Below are 20,988 nucleotides of genomic sequence, written 5' to 3' on the forward strand. Positions count from 1 at the left end.
GATCCTTGTCCTTCCGTTAATAGCTGTGTGGCCTTGAGTAGGTGCCCAGGCTCAGATTGCAAGACTGTAAAATGGGGGTAACAGAATCTAGATTGAGCGGGACAGGAATGAAGACTAAATGAGGTGATCCACACAGAGTGGGCAGTGATGTTTGACGCATGAGAGAAGTGGGCCAGGAACTCTCAGGATCATCAGGGCTGCGACAGAGCAGGCTGGGGACTGTGGCTAGACAGAACCACTTGTTCTCTCTCAGTGTCTGTTCTTCTGTTTCTTTAATACTGATTAGACACCTGTATTTTTAGTTGGGCACATGGCTGCCTGGATTCAAGGCATTTTCTCAGGGTCTCTTGAAATTCGGTGTGGCATTGCAGCTAAATTCAGGCCAGTAGTATGTGAACAGAAATGGCACGGGCAGCTTCTAGAAGGCATTCCTAAGCGGGGAAATAATGCTTCCGCCTCCCTGCTGAGTCCTGGATGGCGGGACCAGGGACCAGGACCCATCATGTGGACCAGATGGCAGGAGTGGGTGCAGCCGTCCCAGGCCAGGACGTGAGCCCAGAAGTGCAGGCCCAGCGAGGCAGCAGCGCAGGACAGGCGGGGCCCAGGGTTCCTGATGCTGTCGAGGCCCACACGGGTTACCTGTCACCTGGTGGAGTTAAACGTATAAGTGACTTAGGGGTTTCATCACTTGGCAAGTCATCCAGATCCTAACTGATGCAGGGGCCAAAGAGCCTTGCAGAGAGGAGCAACAGATGATGCAGATGGTGTGTGTAAAGTTTCACAGAGAATGTGACACCCGAGTGAAATCTGGCCTTGCAGGGTGGCAGGGACCTTGGCGTTTGGTGGCAGGTTGCTTTCACCAGCCAGCTCTCGTGTTACTGAGTCCCTGCTCTTTGTTAGAGCAGATCAGACTCTGGGGGATGAGGGCGAAGGAGACCCTCTTCCTCGTCGTGCTAGCCGACATTCATTTCCTAAGGACAGGGCCTGTGGTTTAAACTCAGCCCATCGCTCTCTGCACCCCCTGCCTCACACACACATGTGCCTTCCTAAATAGAAACACTTGAAGGACTGAGGGAAGAGTTTGTGGGGTGGGGACGAGGGTAGTGTAATCACTTGCAGCGTGATGTTGAATATTCTGGCTTAGCCAGCAGCCTACCAATAATGAATGACCCATGGTGTCCCACTTATATTTTCCTGCCTTTCAACCCATCCCCCAAAACTTAGTGACTTAAAACAGTGAAACGTATCATACCTCATCATTCTGCAGTCTGGGCTTGGCTCGTTGGGAAGGTTCTGCTCCATGTGGTGTCTGCTGGGGCTGCAGCCTTCAAGGTGACTTCTTCACTCCCACGTCTGGCCCTCAGCCAAGGCCTGCTGTATCTTCTCCCAGCATTTGGCTGCTCCAGGGTGGCTGGATGTCTTTATCTGATGGCTGATGGCTCCGGAGCAGTTTCCAAGAGAACAGGTCCCAGTTTCCAAGTGCCTTTTAAGCCTCTGCTAGCATCACAGGCCAAGTCAAGTCACGTGGCCAAGCCCAAGTCAGTGTGGGAGGGGCCGCTCAAGATGTGAGCGCTGAGTGTGGTTCATTGCAGACTGCGGATGTAACGGTCCTCACATGTGTGGTCCAGAGATGGCTGAGCTCCACTGCTGGTGAGCGGAGGCATCGAGAGCGTAAGGAGATGAGGCTGACTCTGACTCCAGGGCGTGTATTTTGGAGAGAGCTGAAGATGGAAGCTTTACCCTGGGAGGCAGAAGAAACTGCAGGGCGTTTTGGCAAAGTAGTGACAGCATCCGAATTGAAGGGCAGGTTGAGGCTGAGAAACCTGAGAGAATTCTGGTCTAGGTGAGCTGGAGCAGGTGGAGTGAGGGGGGTGGCAGGTAATGAGGGTGACAAGGAAGATTCCCAAGGAGGCAGATTGGGACTTGGTGACGCCTGGATTAGGGGAGTAAAGGGAAGGATGCAGTCACCTTGGCACCCAGAATTCGGATCTTCCCAGTCTCAGCACCCACTACTCCCTGGGAAACGTTCTCGGTTCCTGCAAACCCACACGTGCTTCAACATCTCAGTCTTTTGCCTGTAACGTGAACCTCTACCTGGAAAGCCTTCTTTCCTCCTCACTTGTCAGGGGAACAAGTAATTTGGTGTGCAGAGTGGGAAAGTGAGACTGAGTGGCACAGCGAGCATGGAGGAGTAAGTATGTAGGGGTCAGATCCTGAGGAGCCTCTTCAGTAGCAGGGTGGGGGGAACTTGGCCTTGAACTTGGCCCCGAGGGACGAGGTCCAGTAAGACTTGGGGAGATCTTTCCAGGGTCAACAAAGCCTGGAGCCAGGGAAGAGGCTGGGATGATGGTCCTGGAAGATGAAGACCTCAGCTGGGCAGTGGTCAAGGGCAGAGGGCAGAGGGATCGAGGAAGTGGACTTGATGCCACTTCCTCTTCCAAACCACAAGAAATTACACAAAGAGTAGCTGGAAGGAAGGCCTGTCTCTCCCGTCCTTGGTTCTCATCCGAATATCCAGTCTCGGCACATGCCTGTCTTCAGTCTGCCCCTGTCCAGCTGTGTCTTCCAGATGGGAGAACAGCCCGAGTGTGTGGGGTGTGTGATGTGGGCTCTTACAGAGCGACCACACCAGAACTCCACAAACCTCCCAGAGGAAAGAAAATGCCTCAATGTCCTCTGATAATTTAAGATCCTCTTCAGCCCAGCCAAAGACGGAAGCTGGCCCTACAAGTTAGATGAGGCCGAGCGGGCTGTGGTTGGCTTAGTGCTGTGGGAGCTGTGATGCACATTGTAGAAATTCTTTTATATGAATCACTGGGGGCAGAACCTGATCTGACCTGCACTACTCTATTGACAAAAGCTGACTTGGACTGCTGTGTAGAGTATTATCCCTTTTCTTGTGGAATAGAAAGTACAGCAGAAATGTCCTTGTGTTTGGAATACATGGAATATACTGAATCAACAATAAAAAGCATCCACAAAGAGAAGCACAGGCCCCAGTGGCTTCACTGGGTTCTACCAAAACATTTGCAAAATTAACCAGTTCTTCTCAAACTCTTCCAAAAGCAGAAGGGGAGGAAGCACTTCCCAGCTTACTTTGAGGCCAGTATTGCCCTGATACCTAAAGCCAGACCAAAACACCAAAATGAAATCTATAGAAATCTTAGAAACATAGATACAAAAATGCTGACAGCCTGAATTCAGCAGCATATAAAAAGAATTGTATACCATGACCAAATGTAATTTATCTCAAACATTAAAGGTTAGTTTAATGTCAAGAAAGTCAACGTAATATACCATATCAGTAGAATAAAATGCAGAGAGAACCACATGGTCATCTTAACTGATGCAGAAAAAGCATTTGGCAAAATCTAACCCCTTTTTGTGATTAAAAACACTCAAACTAGGAATAGAAGGGAACCTCCTTAAACTAATAAAAGGCATCTCCAAAACCCCACAGTTAACAATACTTAGACATGAAAGACTTGGGTGTTTTCCACATAAGATCAGGAATAAAACATTCTTGCCACTTCTGCAGACCATACTGGAAGTTCTAGGCAGAATATTTACTCAAGGAAAAGCAAAGGTTTGCAGATTGGAAAGGAAGAAGTAAAACTTTGCAGGTGACAGGATCTTATATATAAGAAATCCTAACAAATCACTAAAAAAACCACCACCACTGTTTGCGCTTCCCAGGTGGTGCTAGTGGTAAAGAATCCCCCTACCAATGCAGAAGATTTAAGACATGCAGGTTTGACCTGGGTCAGCCAGATCCCCTGGAGAAGGAAGTGGCAACTCACTCCAGTATTCTTGCCTGGAAAATTCCACAGGCAGAGGAGCCTGGCGGGCTACAGTCCATGGGACCACAGAGAGACACAACAGAGCACAGCACAGCGGCAAACATGTTCAGCAAGATGGCAGGATACAGGATCAACATGAAAATCACTTGCATTATCACAGATGATAACAGGTGTTTGGTGAGGATGTGGAGGTACTGGGATCCTCATACTGCTGATGAGGATGCAAAATGCTGGACCCCACTTTGGAAAACATTACCAAGCCAATTCCACTGTGAGGCATATTCCTGAGGGAACTGAAAACGTGGCCACACGAGAGCTCGCACACAAATGTTGGTAAGATTGTTCACAAGTCAAAATGTGGAACCCATTCGAATGTTTATCAACTGATGAATGGGTAAATGTAGCCATATAATGGATATTTCTTAGCTATAAAAATAAGGACTGACGTGCTACAACATGTTGGAACCTGAAAAAAAATACAAAAAACATGGTGCTGAGCGAAAGGAGCCAGACACAAAAGGCTGTATGTGGTGTGCTTTCATTTACAGGACATGTCCAGATAGGTAAATCTGTAGAGACAAAGTAGCTGAGGTCAGCGGGTAGGGGATAGGCAATGGAAAGTGACCCCTTAGTGGGCATCAGGTTTCTTCTGGAGGTGGTGAAACATCCTGGACTTGGTGGAGATGGTTTCCTCCCTTGATAAATATACTAACACCTCTGCAGTTGTGCCCTATAAAAGGATGAGTTTTATGGTATATGAATTACGTCTCTATGAAAAGCAGTCACCACCAAGCCCTATCTGGCTACCCCGGTTTAGGTAAGTGGATTTATAAGAATAAAATAGAATTGTTTTCTCCCCTCTCCACAAAGTTATTTATACTCCAGTTGGCCCTCCATACCCTTGGGTCAAAAATATTTGGAAAAACATTCCAGAAAGTTTCAAACATCAGAACTTGTACTTGCTGCGTTTGTTGTTCAGTCGCTCAGCTGTGTCCAGCTCTCTGCAACCCCATGGCCTGCAGCACACCAGGCTTCCCTGTACTTCACTGTCTCCAAGGTTTGCTCAAACTCATGTCCACTGAGTCATTTACATTGCAGTAGGTATTATAAGTAATCTAGAGATGGTTTAAAGTATACAAGAGGATGTGTGTAGCTTGTGTGCATTGTTAAACGTAAGGGGCTCGAGCATACGTGGATTTTGGCATTCATGGGGGATTCTGGGGTTAACCCACGTATACTGAGGGATGACTGTTTCACGTGCTGTTTTCAAGAAGACTTTCTAACACATTTGCTATCAATTTCTATCTTCATTTCACTAGAATTAGAGGATATGTTTGGTATTTTAAAAAATCCTTTGATTACAGCCAAGACTTACTTTGGGCCCAATATGTGGTCGAGTTTTATAAATCCTTTTGTGTCTTTAAGAGGTGTAGTCAGCAATGGAAGCAACATTCTGCAAAGTCCAAAAGGCCAGGTTTATTGTTTGTGGTAGGCAGACCTGCTATTCATTTCTCAATTAATTCAGCTTTTAACAAATTAATACTAAGGAAATTGCTTAACTCCCACTTTTAATTATAGAATTGCCTGCTCTTCCTGTTTTATTTTTGCTTTATGTATTTTGAAGCCATGTTTATAGAGGCATAAAATGAAGACTTTTTGTATTTTTGGTGAATTCAGTCTTTTATCATTATGAAACTGCTTCTTTATACCGAACAAAACTTTTTCATGTCAAGTCTTGTTTCTCTGGAATTAATATAGATGCATCAGCTTCTTTTGATTAGTACTTTCTTGCCATGCTTTTTCCATCCTTTTACTTTAAAACTTTCTGCATCCTTAGGTTTTATATATAGCAATTATAAATGGCATATTTTGGAAAATCTACTCTGACCATCTTTGTTAACTGATACTTAATTCCAGTTATACTTAATATACTTAACGAATATATTTACACCTAAATCTGCTGCCTCCCTTTATGCTTTCTATTGCTTCTATTCTTCTATGTTTCTTTTTCTAATCACCTCTTTGCTGATTGACTTAGGATTTATTTTACCAATTCATTTCTCCCCTCTTCTGGTTTGAAATACACCGACTCTGCTTGCTTTTAGATGTTCCCCTAGGGCAGTGGCCACAGGACTGGAAAAGGTCAGTTTTCATTCCAATCCCAAAGAAAGGCGATGCCAAAGAATGCTCAAACTACCGCACAATTGCACTCATCTCACGCTAGTAAAGTAATGCTCAAAATTCTCCAAGCCAGGCTTCAGCAATATGTGAACCGTGAACTTCCTGATGTTCAAGCTGGTTTTAGAAAAGGCAGAGGAACCAGAGATCAAATTGCCCACATCTGCTGGATCATGGAAAAAGCAAGAGAGTTCCAGAAAAACATCTATTTGTGCTTTATTGACTATGCCAAAGCCTTTGACTGTGTGGATCACAGTAAACTGTGGACAATTCTGAAAGAGATGGGAATACCAGACCACCTGATCTGCCTCTTGAGAAATTTGTATGCAGGTCAGGAAGCAACAGTTAGAACTGGACATGGAACAACAGACTGGTGCCAAGTAGGGAAAGCAGTACGTCAAGGCTGTATATTTTCACCCTGTTTATTTAACTTATATGCAGAGTACATCATGAGAAACGCTGGACTGGAAGAAACACAAGCTGGAATCAAGATTGCCAGGAGAAATACCAATAACCTCAGATATGCAGATGACACCACCCTTATGGCAGGAAGTGAAGAGGAACTAAAAAGCCTCTTGATGAAAGTGAAAGTGGAGAGTGAAAAAGTTGGCTTAAAGCTCAACATTCAGAAAACAAAGATCATGGCATCCGGTCCCATCACTTCACGGGAAATAGATGGGGAAACAGTGTCAGACTTTATTTTTCTGGGCTCCAAAATCACTGCAGATGGTGACCGCAGCCATGAAATTAAAAGACGCTTACTCCTTGGAAGGAACGTTATGACCAACCTAGATAGCATATTCAAAAGCAGAGACATTTCTTTGCCAACAAAGATTCGTCTAGTCAAGGCTATGGTTTTTCCTGTGGTCATGTATGGATGTGAGAGTTGGACCGTGAAGAAGGCTGAGTGCCAAAGAATTGATGCTTTTGAACTGTGGTGTTGGAGAAGACTCTTGAGAGTCCCTTGGACTGCAAGGAGATCCAACCAGTCCATTCTGAAGGAGATCCGCCCTGGGATTTCTTTGGAAGGAATGATGCTAAAGCTGAAACTCCAGTACTTTGGCCACCTCATGCGAAGAGTTGACTCATTGGAAAAGACTCTGATGCTGGGAGGGATTGGGGGCAAGAGGAGAAGGGGACGACAGAGGATGAGATGGCTGGATGGCATCACTGACTTGATGGACGTGAGTCTGCGTGAACTCTGGGAGTTGGTGATGGACAGGGAGGCCTGGCGTACTGCGATTCATGGGGTCGCAAAGAGTCAGACATGACTGAGCGACTGATCTGATCTGATCTAGGGCAGTATTTCCCCACCTAAGTACTCACGGAGGTTTTCAGCTGGATAGTTTCTTGTGGAGGCTGTGCTTTAGGAAGTTTGTCAGCATCCCTACTGTCCACTCACTAGCCAGCAGTCACAGCACCACCCCTCCTTCGTGAACAGAAATGTCTCCAGCATGGCATACACAGTGGAAGGCAAAATCCCTCCTGGCTGAGAACCTCTGCCCTAGAAATTACCATACGCATAGCCAACACATTAAAGGCTAACATCAAGACCTTCATCCTCATGGTTAATGTGAGAACCTTAGAATCTTGATACTCAGAATCCAGAATGGACCAACAGCCTCAGCTGCCCCCAGAGGCTTGTTAGAAGTGCAGAATGTCTGACCCCAACCCAGACCTGTTTGATTTTATATTTAGAATACTTCTTTTGTCTTGTATGCTGGAAATCTTAGTTTTTATTGAAATATATAAGATATAAAAGTATCACAAGTAGATTTTATGTTAGTTATACATTCCATATATCAGGAAGGCATATACAACACCTATAATAATTCCAGGATGACTAACAAATTTACAGATAGTCTACTGAATATAGCTCAACATTTTCTTTATGGCTCATTTTTTGGAAGAAATTTCCCACTTAATGTGACCTGAGGTTGGTCACATGGCCCTTCTCATCCACCCACTCACACTTGAGAAGTGCTTCAGCCATGGGGTGCATGGAAAAGGTCACTGGCCGTGGGGGCCCATCCTCCCAGTTCTCCAGTCCTATCTTCTCCACCTGGAGAGTGACTTGGCTTCTGTGAACTTCACATTGGGAGAATAAAATGATGAATGTGTGGTGATGAATGTATTGCTATGAGCAGCACCCCAGCCCACAGGCTCTGCTTGCTGTGCAAGCCTGAGCCTTTCTTTAAAAGCTGCAGTTTGCCGCTCCAGGTCCTTGATCCCGTTAGAGTGAAGAGACCAGGGTGGAGCCGGGATGAACTGCGTGGCCCTAATTCCTCGTCCCCTGCAGGCCCAAACCAGCAGTGGTGCGTCACTCATCTCTTCCATGACACTGTTCATGAGAACCGCCACACTAACGTTGTCTCCCTATTTATGACTCCACTTTGGCTGGAATTTTTTTTTTTTAACCGCCAGCTTCTCCATTCAGCCCTCCAACTGCTTCAACCTAGATGACCTCAAAGTGGATGAGTTTGGGGAGCCATTTGGTACCTTTGGCTGCTTTAACTTAAATGGTCAGGGTAGAGGTTCTAGCAGAGCCCTAGAATCACTGCGCTCTCAGGAGGTCTGCCTGTGGTACATGAGATGCGGGTGTCTTGGGTGGCTCGGATCCCATGGAGAAGGGCATGGCAAGCCACTCCAGTATTCTTGCCTGGAGAACCCCATGGACAGAGGAGCCTGACGGGCTACAGTCCATGGTATCTCAGTCGGACATGACTGAAGCCACTGAGCCCACCAGCGCTGGAGAATTACCATGGCTGCCCAAGCAGATAAGGGCCACACGAGGGCACTTTGTTCCTGATGTGCAAACTGTCCAGGTGAAGGACAAGATCTTGCTTACTATCATCAAGTATGGATGGAAGGCACCAGGTTCATCTTTCCAAATGAGTGGTGACAGGCCTGAAGACATCTTTCACATCTTTGTGCTCAAAGACAAGTTCCACACACACTTCGGCAGGGATGCATCAGTGTGGTCTGGAGTTTATCATGGAGCCACAGGGACATGGCACCTGGATCCTTTAGTGTGTGTGAGTAGATGGTGAAGGTGAAGATGATGGGGATGTTTTCATTCATTACCACCAGGCTGGCTGTTCTTTGTCCCCCTTTATTCATTTCCTAGGCATTCTACCTCAGCCTCTTTCTCACTGTCTGCCTCATTTCCCCCTAAGGCAGCATGTGCTTCCCTCATGAACACTCCCACCACTACTGGAGGATTTCTTCACCCCACAATGAAATCATCATGACAGGCATGTAGTCTGCATAGGGAGGGTCTCCTCTTGCCCATGGTGCCACCAAGGGGGAGATGTCAGGGTCAAGTTCATATTGTTTCCAGATGGGGTAACATCAGAAGACAGATCCTGACATATATTTAGGCTTTACTTGCTCTTCCTGGGATCCACATTAAAAAAAAATTATATATATATATATATATATATATATATATATATACACAAACACATACATATACATACACATACATACACACATATATGTATCTCCAGATCATACCTCCATCTAGTACCCTTCCAGAATTACTTCTCCTTGACACTGATGACATTTTCTAAACTGCAGCAAAAATAGTGCCTCTGATTCTGGGGAAAACACCCCTGAACCTGAACCTCTTAGGAGTTGTGCTGCCTTGTAGAGAGAGGGCATGGGGAGAACTTGCCCATGCCAGGGTTCAACTTCGATGTCCCTAGCTTGGAAGCCACTTCTATCCAGTGGCTGGAGAGAGACCTGGATGCTACTCAGACATAGGAAAAGATTTCTTGTCCAAGCCTGCAAATAGCACGTCTTCTTTCCCCTCCAGTTTTTAAAGGCCTGCCCTGTGCTCCTTCTGGCCGGGGTCCAGTAGTCAAATAGCCGGGGTACTACAGACTTGTTCATGCATCATTACCCTTCTCACAGAATTGTTTGCCCAGACTCTAGGTTGAGACAGGAAGGAAGGGCAGTAACCTCTCAACACTTTTCATCTGGGACAAGGAGCTGAACAAGGCCCACGGTGGGGTTCTTAATAGCTCTCCGGCTTCCCCACACTTGGAGCTGGAAGGTCTATTTTCCCTAATACTCTAGGTTATATGCACACAGGGTAAGGGAACAGCAGAATGGGAACTGCTCTTAATTTCCATTAAGGCTAAGCTCTAGGGTGGGGAGCAGATTCCAGTCTTCAGCCTCCACTGGGGCAGGGGGCAGCTACTTGCCGTGAAGAATATCAGGGCCACAGGTTTCCCTCCACCCTTCTAAAGTCATAGTCTAGGCAACTCAAACTTCTAGTTCTAATTTTGCAACACATGGAGCTACTTTTCTTTTACTCTTCTGGAGGCTGGGGTGGGGCGGGGGGAAACCCAGCTCTACAAAGCCTGTAACCCCACTCACCCACAAATACGTAATGTTTAAAATCTTGAAGGAGAAGAGGGAAGGGCTTCTGGAGCCAGGTCCTGGGGTGGGTCTTTACTGTTGTTCAGTTTCTCAGTCATTCTCTTTGCGACCCCATGGACTTCAGCACGCCAGGCTTCCCTATCCTTCACTATCTCCCGGAGTTTGCTCCAATTCATGTCTTTACTAGATTTTTTTTTTTTTTTTTGACAAGACCCTGTATATTTTTTTTGAGATTTGAAAAATCATAGTAAAAATACTCATAAAATTTACTGTCTTAACCATTTAAAATTGTACAGATCAGTGGTATTAAATATATCCAGAATGTTATGCAAACATCACCATATCCAGCTCCATAATTCATTTCATCTTGTAAAACTGAAACTCTATGCCCATTAAACAACAATTCATTAGCTTCTCATTTTCCCCTTCCCCCAGTCCCCGGAAACTACTGCTCTACTTTCTGTCTCATGATTTTGACTACGGTTAAGTATATCACATCCATGGAATCATACAGTATTTGTCCTTTTGTGACTGGTCTATTTCTCCTAGCATAATGCCCTTGTTAACTGAAAACAACAAAACAGCATTTTACCAGACAAGTGGGTTTATGCAGGAGCAACAGAGAATTGCAATTTGGGACAAGCAAACTCCGGCGAAACATACAGAAGTCCAGTAAAGCAAGTAAGAGGAAACTTTTACAGAAGAGAAGAGACAGTTGGCAGGGGCTGTAATAAACAAAAAGTCCATTGGAGGAAACCGGGAGTTCAAAGTGCAGTGGCTTTTCGTTGAGTTGTAACAGTCTCTCATTGGCTGAGCTGTTGTCTGGCTTCCTGTTGCTAGTGGTAGTCGTAAAGTAGTGTCACTTCCTGCCAGAAATGCAAGGTAACATCTCTTCTTGCTGGGATCTGTATTGCGATCCAGAGGTACATGTGTGAGTGCTCCCCCTGCTGGTCACCCGACAGCATTTTAGTGAGATTTTCCTTTATTCGTTCACATTTCTCAAGTTTCATTTTTGTTGCATTATATTGCTGAATTTCCTTTCTTTTACATTTTATGTCTATACTGTCTTTTACTTATCTGTTCATCTATTGATGAACTGTTGGGTTGTTTCCATGTTTTAGCTATCAAACATCTATTTGGGACCCTGCTTCTGATTCTTTTGTATAGATACCCAGAAGTAGAATTGCTCGATCATATAGTAATTCTATGTTTAATTTTCTGAGGAGCTGCCATCCTGTTTTCCAATGGCTGTGCCATCTTACATTTCTGCCCAACAGTACATAGAATTCCTTCCAATTTCTCCACATTCTTGTCTTCACTTGTTTTCTATTGTTTTGATAGGAGCTATCTTAATGGCTGCAAGATGGCATTTCATTGTAGTTTTGATCTGCATTCCCTGATGGAAAGTGATGTTGATCATCTTTTCTTGTGCTTATTTGTCATTTGTATATATCTTCTATGGAGAAACGTCCTTTCCCAAGTTCTGAATTGGGTTATTTCTGGGTTGTTTTTTTTTGTTTGTTTTTTGTTTAAGAGTTTTCTCCATATTTTGGATATTAATGTCTTATCAGGTATATGATTTGCAAATATTTTCTCTTATTCAATGAATTCTCTTTTTACTCTGATGATTCTGTCTTTGATACACAAAAGCTTCTTAAATTTCAGGAGGTTCAGTTTGTGTTACCTGTGCTTTTAGTGTCAAATCCAAAAAATAATTGCCAAGTCTAATGTTGCAAACTTTTGCCCTATATTTTCTCCTAAGAATTTTATTGTTTTAGGTCTTACATTTAGGTCTTTGATCCATTTTGAGTTAATTTCTTTGAAATTTTATTTTATTTAACTTTACAATATTGTATTGGTTTTGCCATATATCAAAATGAATCTGCCACAGGTATACATGTGTTCCCCATCCTGAACCCTCCTCCTTCCTCCCTCCCCATACCATCCCTCTGGGTCGTCCCAGTGCACCAGCCCCAAGCATCCAGTATCATGCATCGAACCTGGACTGGCGACTCGTTTCATATATGATATTATACATATTTCAACGCCATTCTCCCAAATCATCCCACCCTCTCCCTCTCCCACAGAGTCCAAAAGACTGTTCTATACATCAGTGTCTCTTTTGCTGTCTCGTATACAGGGTTATTGTTACCATCTTTCTAAATTCCATATATATGCGTTAGTATACTGTATTGGTGTTTTTCTTTCTGGCTTACTTCACTCTGTATAATAGGCTCCAGTTTCATCCACCTCATTAGAACTGATTCAAATGTATTCTTTTTAATGGCTGAGTAATACTCCATTGTGTATATGTACCACAGCTTTCTTATCCATTCATCTGCTGATGGACATCTAGGTTGCTTCCATGTCCTGGCTATTATAAACAGTGCTGCGATGAATATTGAGGTACACGTGTCTCTTTCCCTTCTGGTTTTCTTGGTGTGTATGCCCAGCAGTGGAATTGCTGGATCATAAGGCAGTTCTATTTCCAGTTTTTTAAGGAATCTCCACACTGTTCTCCATAGTGGCTGTACTAGTTTGCATTCCCACCAACAGTGTAAGAGGGTTCCCTTTTCTCCACACCCTCTCCAGCATTTATTGCTTGTAGACTTTTGGATTGAAGCCATTCTGACTGGCGTGAAATGGTACCTCATTGTGGTTTTGATTTGCATTTCTCTGATAATGAGTGATGTTGAGCATCTTTTCATGTGTTTGTTAGCCATCTGTATGTCTTCTTTGGAGAAATGTCTATTTAGTTCTTTGGCCCATTTTTTGATTGGGTCATTTCTTTTTCTGGAATTGAGCTGTAGGAGTTGCTTGTATATTTTTGAGATTAGTTGTTTGTCAGTTGCTTCATTTGCAATTATTTTCTCCCATTCTGAAGGCTGTCTTTTCATCTTGCTTATAGTTTCCTTTGTTGTGCAGAAGCTTTTAAGTTTAATTAGGTCCCATTTGTTTATTTTTGCTTTTATTTCCAATATTCTGGGAGGTGGGTCATAGAGGATCCTGCTGTGATGTATGTTGGAGAGTGTTTTGCCTATGTTCTCCTCTAGGAGTTTTGAGTTAATTTTTGTATGTAGTGTTAAGTAAGGGTCCAACTTCCTTCTTTTGCATGTGGATATCCAACTTTCCCAGCCTCATTTGTTGAAAGAACTGTCATTTTCCCACATTGCCCAGAACTTGGGTAAGAAGATTTCCACTTGTTCCAGGAAGCATTCTTGTATCCCCTAATCAGGATTGTGTAAGATCTTTATAATTTTCTCTTTGAGAAAGTCATGTCTCTCTCAGCATTACATCCTTATCATTATGACTATTAAAGAATGTGAAGAAACGTCTTAGATTTTACCCTACACACAAGAAAACAAATTATCCTGTCAACTTCATGGATCTGTCAGAAGGCATGAGACTCCTGGGTCTGAGAAGAAAGATTTTATCATTCATGACACAAGAACAGCAAGAGCTTTGCGTTTTCATTTGTTCTTGTCTGTATCAGGCTTCTCAGAGGTGATAAAAAGAGGCCCCCAAAACACATAATAGGTTTACATCACAAGTGAAGATGTGAAGAAGAAATCCAAATATTTTAATGTTGGTCACGAACAAACCTGCCCAAATTTTGCCTCAGAGGAAAGCATTGTTTTTTTTATGCTGATCAAGTAATTAACCTGTCCTTTTCCCTGGGGAATATACTGTAGACATTGTCTGAAGCTGGTTGTTATATGAAAAGTTCTTGAAAAGATAATTTAGGACAGAAGCTTACACAAACTGTGAAGAAACTTACAGCAAAACTTGTCTCTCAGCACGGTGCAACTTTCCCTTTAAAACATGAGCCTAATCAACCTTCTAAACAAAAAGGCCCACTGAAGCTTTCTGGTCCCAAGACTAAACTTGACTGTGTGCACACTGGGGTTGTAAATATTGGAAGAGTTACAAGAAGAGATGGGATCACCAGGAAATCTGACAGAAAACCAGTTCCAAGGGTGAGATGATGTCAAACTGGATGAGGCAATGATAGATGACAGCAAATAAAAAGCAAGGCAAGCACAACATTTTCAGAAGAAGTGGAAATGTGTTATCTTGAAATGTAAAGAGACAAGTTGCTACTGACATATAAAACAAATTATTCTGAATAGATTGCTGATGTAAATTTTAAAGATATAAAATGATGTTTTTAGAAGAAAACAGAGAACATTTCTGAGCTCTAATAGGAAAAGACTGTTTTTAAACAGAGCAAAAATATCGACTATAAAGGAGGACATGACAAATGAGCTTGTATTGAAGTTAAGTGCTTCTACTCATCAAAAGAGAAGATAGAAAACAAGATGGAGAATTCGTTTCATCTTGCAAAACTGAAACAGTAACTCCCCATCTCTTCTTCCTCAGTACCCTAACAACTGCCTTCCTGCTTTTATTGCTGTGATTTTTACTATGATAAATATCTCATAAAAGTGGAATCATACAGTGTTTGTCTTTTTGTGACTGGTTTATTTCACTTTATATAGTATCTGCAAAGTTTGTCCATGTTGTGGTATATATCATTATTTCCTCCTTTTAAGCCTAAATAATATTCCATTGTATGTAGATACCAGTTTGTTTTTGCATATGATATGAGAAACTATTCCAGTTTGATTGTTTTGCATGTAGCTGTTCAGTTTCCCAACACCATCTGTTGAAGAGACTGTCTTTGCCCTATTGTATCTGCTTGCCTCCTGTGTCATAGAGAAATTGACCATTAAGTGTAGATTCATTTCTGTTCTATTTATTCTGTTCCATTGATCTATGTGTCCCTTGATCTTGTGTCAGTACCACACTGTTTTGATGCCTGTAGTTTTACAGTGTAGTTTGAAATTGGGAGCAAGATAGCTCCAACTTTGTTTTTCCTTCTCAAGATTGTTTTGGCTATTCAGGGTCTTTTGTGTTTCCATACAGACTTTATGTCTTCACTCCAGGCTTTCCCCACCATGGTTTTATTTGGGTATGAATACGTACCCATTCACTGTTATACCCTGAAACATGCTATCTTTCTTACCCCCTGACCCATGAGGAGGTAATGCTCACATAGACTATAGAGTCCATGGAATTCTCCAGGCTAGAATACTAGAGTGGGTAGCCGTTCCCTTCTCCAGGGGATCTTCCCAACCCAGGGATCAAACTCAGGTCTCCCACATTGCAGGCAGATTCTTTACCAGCTGAGCCACCAGGGAAGCCCAATTTTAAGGCAGCCTATAGCAAATATTGTCTGTGGATTGTTGCAGGGTGAAAGGATTACAAGCAGAGGAAAGGATGCCTTTTTCCTGCGTCCAGAAGTCTAGAGATATACCTGTTCTTCTGTATATGAAATCATCATCCAGAGATACACAGGGACCATGTAAGTTGATTTTATGAAGGTGAATGTGACAATGTGAGTTCATATGAATGTGTGTCATGTGTTTAGGAATATGATGTGAGTTTGGGTGTGGTGAGCATGTGCACAAATGTTTGTGAGTTTTAAACTATAATTGTGCAAGTACTATATACATAAGTATGTGAGTATTAATGCACATGGGTGTTTGCATCTGCCTGTAGGTGTTCAAATGAGTTTGTGTGCAGACTTAGTTGACCACCAAGTATGGCTCCAAATCCCTAACTTGAAAATCGGCAGTGATTGCATCATGACGCTGCATCAAATGTAGATGTATTTATACGAAAAAACCAGATTTCTTGCAAGTCCTAATTTATATTTCTTAATATCAGAGTACCAAGTGCTTATTCTTGAAAAATAGCACAATTAATTAATTAATGTAGAGCACTGTGGTAACTATTTTATCTCTTTGAATGAAGTAATTGAGTATTGGTTCATCTGATATTTACAAGAATGGTAGAATCTGTCTGTTGAGCCGTCAGAACTAAGTGCTCATTTGTGAGACACTCATTTTGAACCTTCTCATTTTTTCCATGTATATTGTTCTGTTGTGTGTCAGTTGCTCAGTCATGTCTGACTCTTTGAGACCCCATGGACTGTAGCCCACCAGGCTCCTCTGTCAGTGGAATTCTCAAGGCAAGAATACTGGAGTGGGTTGCCATTTCCATCTCCAGGGGGTCTTCCCAACCCAGGGATCGAACCTGTATTGCAGGCAGATGCTTTACCGTCTGAGCTACTAGGGAAGCCCCATATTGTTCTGTGTCTGATTCTAATTGCTAATGGAGGTGAATAATCATAAAGTAAATTTTTCTACAACATCTCCATGTTGATTGGCATCGATTTATGCAAAGCATCCAATTAATTGGCTCTGATTTGTGCTGACATTTTCTATAATGAGTAATGTGTCCTGTTCTTCCTTTTACTTGTCTCTCTTTGAATGTTTTTCCCAGGTATTTTGTCCCATTCCATTTCTCTAACAATACTTTAATTGATCATTCAGTTTAACGGTCTGAAGATTAGGAGAGCTCTAGTTTCAGGGTAGAGAAACATCTCAGGGAAGTAAAGAATGCAGAGGGACACACAGTTCATGCCAGTCCCTTATGTGTGTGACTTCAGAAAGTCCAGCTTTCCTCGATGTGAGACCCTGTCTGCCTCCAGGGATCATGGAAAGTAAGAAGGCTCTTGGAAACACTCCTTTAGTCTCCTAAGGGTGCTAACTAGAAACTTGTAATTGTTTCCAGTAATTAACAACCGAGAGAAAAGTTTCCAGAAATGTTCTCAGATCCCAGGCCTGCACTCCCATTGCTGCTGCAGGTGAAATGATAATTGCAGCTCTGATGGGAGGGGAGGGGAGGACACAGCATCTCAAACCCATATATCAGGATCCAGTTGCCTCCCTCCCACACAGACACTAGGTATAATGACCACCAGAAAGCCCACTCTCCTGATAGCAGGAAGGTGTCAGGTAAGTGTTTTCCATCTCATTCTAAGCAGCAGAGTCTATAAGAGAAAGTCAGATCAAGAGTCTGGAGAAGAGATCATATCAGACAAAGGCAATCTTCTGTGTAGTAACTGGATTCAGTGCCAACAGCGGGCAGGATGGTGTAAGTCTGAGGCATGAGCTGAGCTAATATTGAGAGATGGGTTTCTAGAACCCATGGCAATCTCTAAAGACCCTTCATGCAATCAAATGTAATCCTCTGACAGTTTCTGTTGTGACTCAATCCACGTTACAGCAAAACCTGATTTTTAAGGTGCTTAAAAATATTTGTGATGAAAGGATCCTAGTCCACATTGGGGAAATGTCATTTGTAAATAAGTATATGGTCTATCATTTGGTAATATTTAAGCTATTTGTTAACTATACTGAAAAAAGCTTTGCTTCTCACTGAGTTAAAGCTCTTGGGTTTAACTCATTCATGTCCATCAAAGCCATTTCTAGGCAAAGAATGAAACTGCATACATAGCATAATTCCAATAAAGATATTTTTCTCAACTTAAAAAAAATTGTATTTTAACTGGTAAAATACATTTGTAAAATCAATCTGCTGTTGAGTCTGCCTTACAGGAATTATAGACTCCATGTTCAGGATGACTAGAAGTTCACCACCAATCCATACAGGTTTGCACTAAAATGTATGATGGATCTGAAGAAATCATCTAATCCCATGCAGAAAGTGTGTCTAAATGAAAACGACTTGAATAGAAAGGGTTGTTCCAGTCCTGGATGTCTGATGCAATTAGTGTAGACAGTAGCTTTGCCTGAACTGAAAACCTCTGTAGTGTGTTCATTCTGGTGAGGTTACTGTCATTCTTAGATTTAAAGAACGGTTGACATGGTAATTGTAAGTTAGAGGCAGCAGCTGCCAGTCTCCTAGCATGTTGATTCTTTTTTTTTTTTAAATAGGCTACTATCAATCCAAAAATCCAGTCTCTGAATTTATAAAATACATAAGAATACATGCCTTGCAGATGCTATTTTACACATATGTCTGGTATGTCAGTGGCATGCACAAATATTATTTCTTTGTTGCTATTTTTGCTTAGCTCTGGAATTAACAAATAGATAAGTATATGAATTGAAAACAACAATAATTCAGTTTTTGCACTCTTTTATCATGTATTAGTGTTTTATGGCTCAAAGTTTACAATGTTACTTGTGCTTATTCAATAATTCCTTTGATAGGTACATTATACCTACATTACAGACATAAAAGCATCCTAATACCATTCCAGTACTGAGCCATTCTCATCTTCATGACATTAAGTTATCTTGGGCAGGTTCCTGCCATATGCCATATTCTGCTGCCAGCAATCCATATATATGTATTAAGATATCTAAAACCTAATACATAGTACATAGTGCCCTAAAGAATAAAGCTTTACAAAAATGGAATCTTCTTATAATAAAAATATAAAAGACCATTGGTCTAAAATCAAGTTAAGAAGTTGTGAAATCAAAACTAAATATGGGTATGGGTTATTATTTGAATACAACTAACTGGTTTTTGGCAGAGCTGGTGGGTCAGTGCACTCTCTTGACCAGCCTAATGAGTTTCTAAAGTCTTCACTCTGCCCTGTGCAGCAGATCTCAACAAATACATAACCTCTCTGTGTTACCTTTCCTTGAAAAAATTGAAGTCACAGAAATCCCAGGCTCGTGGATTTGTGAAGAATGAAGTGATAGCATGGAGTGCCTTCAACAAGTAATTTTGCATTTTAAGTGCTCTTTCAATGTTATACATTGAGCCCTTTTAAGGCTACTAGTAGCAGAAAAGCATAAAGCAAAATTTTCCAAGTGGGACCTGAGGATAAGTGGAGAATATTGGATTTCAGTGGACATGATGCATACAGCACACACCTGATGTTCCCATAGAGACAATAACTCACAAGACAAGTACCAGTGACTGTGAACTGAGAGGATGGCTGGCAGCTTTCTCATAATAGGCATGATCATCTTAACACAGACCGTGGTTGGAATCCTGGGGAATTTCTCACTCCTTTGCAGTTATATCGTCCTTCACGTCATGGGTTACAGGTTAAGGTCCACAGATTTGATCCTTAAGCACCTGATTGTGGCCAACTCCTTGGTCCTCCTCTGTAAAGGGGTCCCCGAGACAATGTCAATCTTTGGGTGGAAGCAGATCCGCAGTGATTTTGGCTGCAAACTTCTCTTCTTTCTGCACAGAATGGGGAGGGGAATGTCCATTGGCAGCATCTGCCTCTTGAGTGTCTTTCAGATGATCACAATCAGTCCCTGGAACTCCAGGTGGGCAGTGCTGAAAGTAATAGCTCCCAAGTACACCGTTCCCTCTATTTTCCTGTGTTGGATCCTCCAAATGCCGGTAAATGTCATTTTTCCTATCTTTATAACTGGCAAATGGAGTCACAATAACATCACAGAAGAAAGAGATTATGGCTGCTGTTCTAGTATTCAAACTGACCAGAATATAAAAACCAGAGATGCCTTGTATGCAGCATTGCTGTCATCCCCTGATGTTTTATGTTTGGGGCTCACGCTCTGGGCCGGTGGCTCCATGGTTCTCATTCTCTACCGACATAAGCAGCAGGTCCAGCACATTCGTAGGACCGATGCCTCCTCCAGGTCCTCCCCTGAGTCCAGGGCTACTAAAACCATCCTTCTCCTGGGGGGCACCTTTGTCTGCTTTTATACTCTTTCCTCCATCTTTCAAGTTCTTCTGGCTCTTTTTGTTCAGCCCAGCTGGTTGTTTGTGAACATGACTATAATCATAGCAGCATGCTTCCCAAGTGTCAGCCCTTTTCTGCTCATAAGCCGTGACTCCAGTGTACAAAGGCTCTACTTTGCCTGGAAAAGAAATGCAAAGTCCTCTACTATTATGAGAAAAGTGTGAATTTTATTTATTCTATAATGAGCCACTGCCAGCTCATTTATTCACCCTCAGAATCCTAATTTAAATTTTGAATTTCAAGATAATATACAGGACATGCCAAATGTCTTCTTCAATATAAAGACCAATTGAAATATATTGTCATGAAATATGAATACCTCATAAAAAATCATATCATTGAAGTTTCCTTGTAGAAAAGGAGTTCAGAAATTTATGCAATAAACAAGTCTTGAAATGATATGCATATTATAAAGTGTTCAAATGTGTTACTTTCAGTCTAACAGAACGAATTTCCCACAAATGAAGTAGGTGTGGAATTATAGATAAAAGTATACATGAAAATGGATCAGTGTGTACAGTAGTCAGAAATAAAATGGAAGAAATTAATGTCCTCACAGAGTAAAGAATACCCTGGTTACTACGCGAAGGTAAAATCAGGTAAGAATTTGGGAGCCAGTTACAAGTTTATAGTTCACATTGTTAAGAGAGATGGCAGTATTTATTAGAAAGAGTCTTGCAGGGAGATTAGCGCATTTAAATATTTTCATGTAGAAATGAGCAGTTTGAAGTGAAGTACAATACAAAACACACTGAAAGAAAAATATATTTCAGCATATTAAAAAAACTGAAATATATTTGACATATAACATTGTGTGAATTTTAAGTGTAAGATGTGATAATTTGTTACACATAAATATTGTAATGTGACTGCCATTACAACCACATATCACAATGCATAACTTTTCTTTTACGTCAAATTTTTCCTTGAATTATAGTTGATTTACAGTATTATAGTAGTGGCAGAGGTACAACATTGTGGTTCAGTATATAGGTTATACTTTGTTTAAAGTTATTA

The 20,988-nt window shown here is 42.1% G+C and overlaps 1 pseudogene; it reads left to right on the forward strand.

Moving 5' to 3' along the window:
• Positions 1–13,267: 13,267 nt before the first annotated feature.
• On the forward strand, positions 13,268–19,998 carry LOC133229459 (vomeronasal type-1 receptor 4-like; annotated as a pseudogene).
• Positions 19,999–20,988: the final 990 nt, after the last annotated feature.

The sequence above is a fragment of the Bos javanicus genome, chromosome 18, assembly GCF_032452875.1.
Source record: "Bos javanicus breed banteng chromosome 18, ARS-OSU_banteng_1.0, whole genome shotgun sequence".
NCBI lineage: Eukaryota > Metazoa > Chordata > Mammalia > Artiodactyla > Bovidae > Bos > Bos javanicus.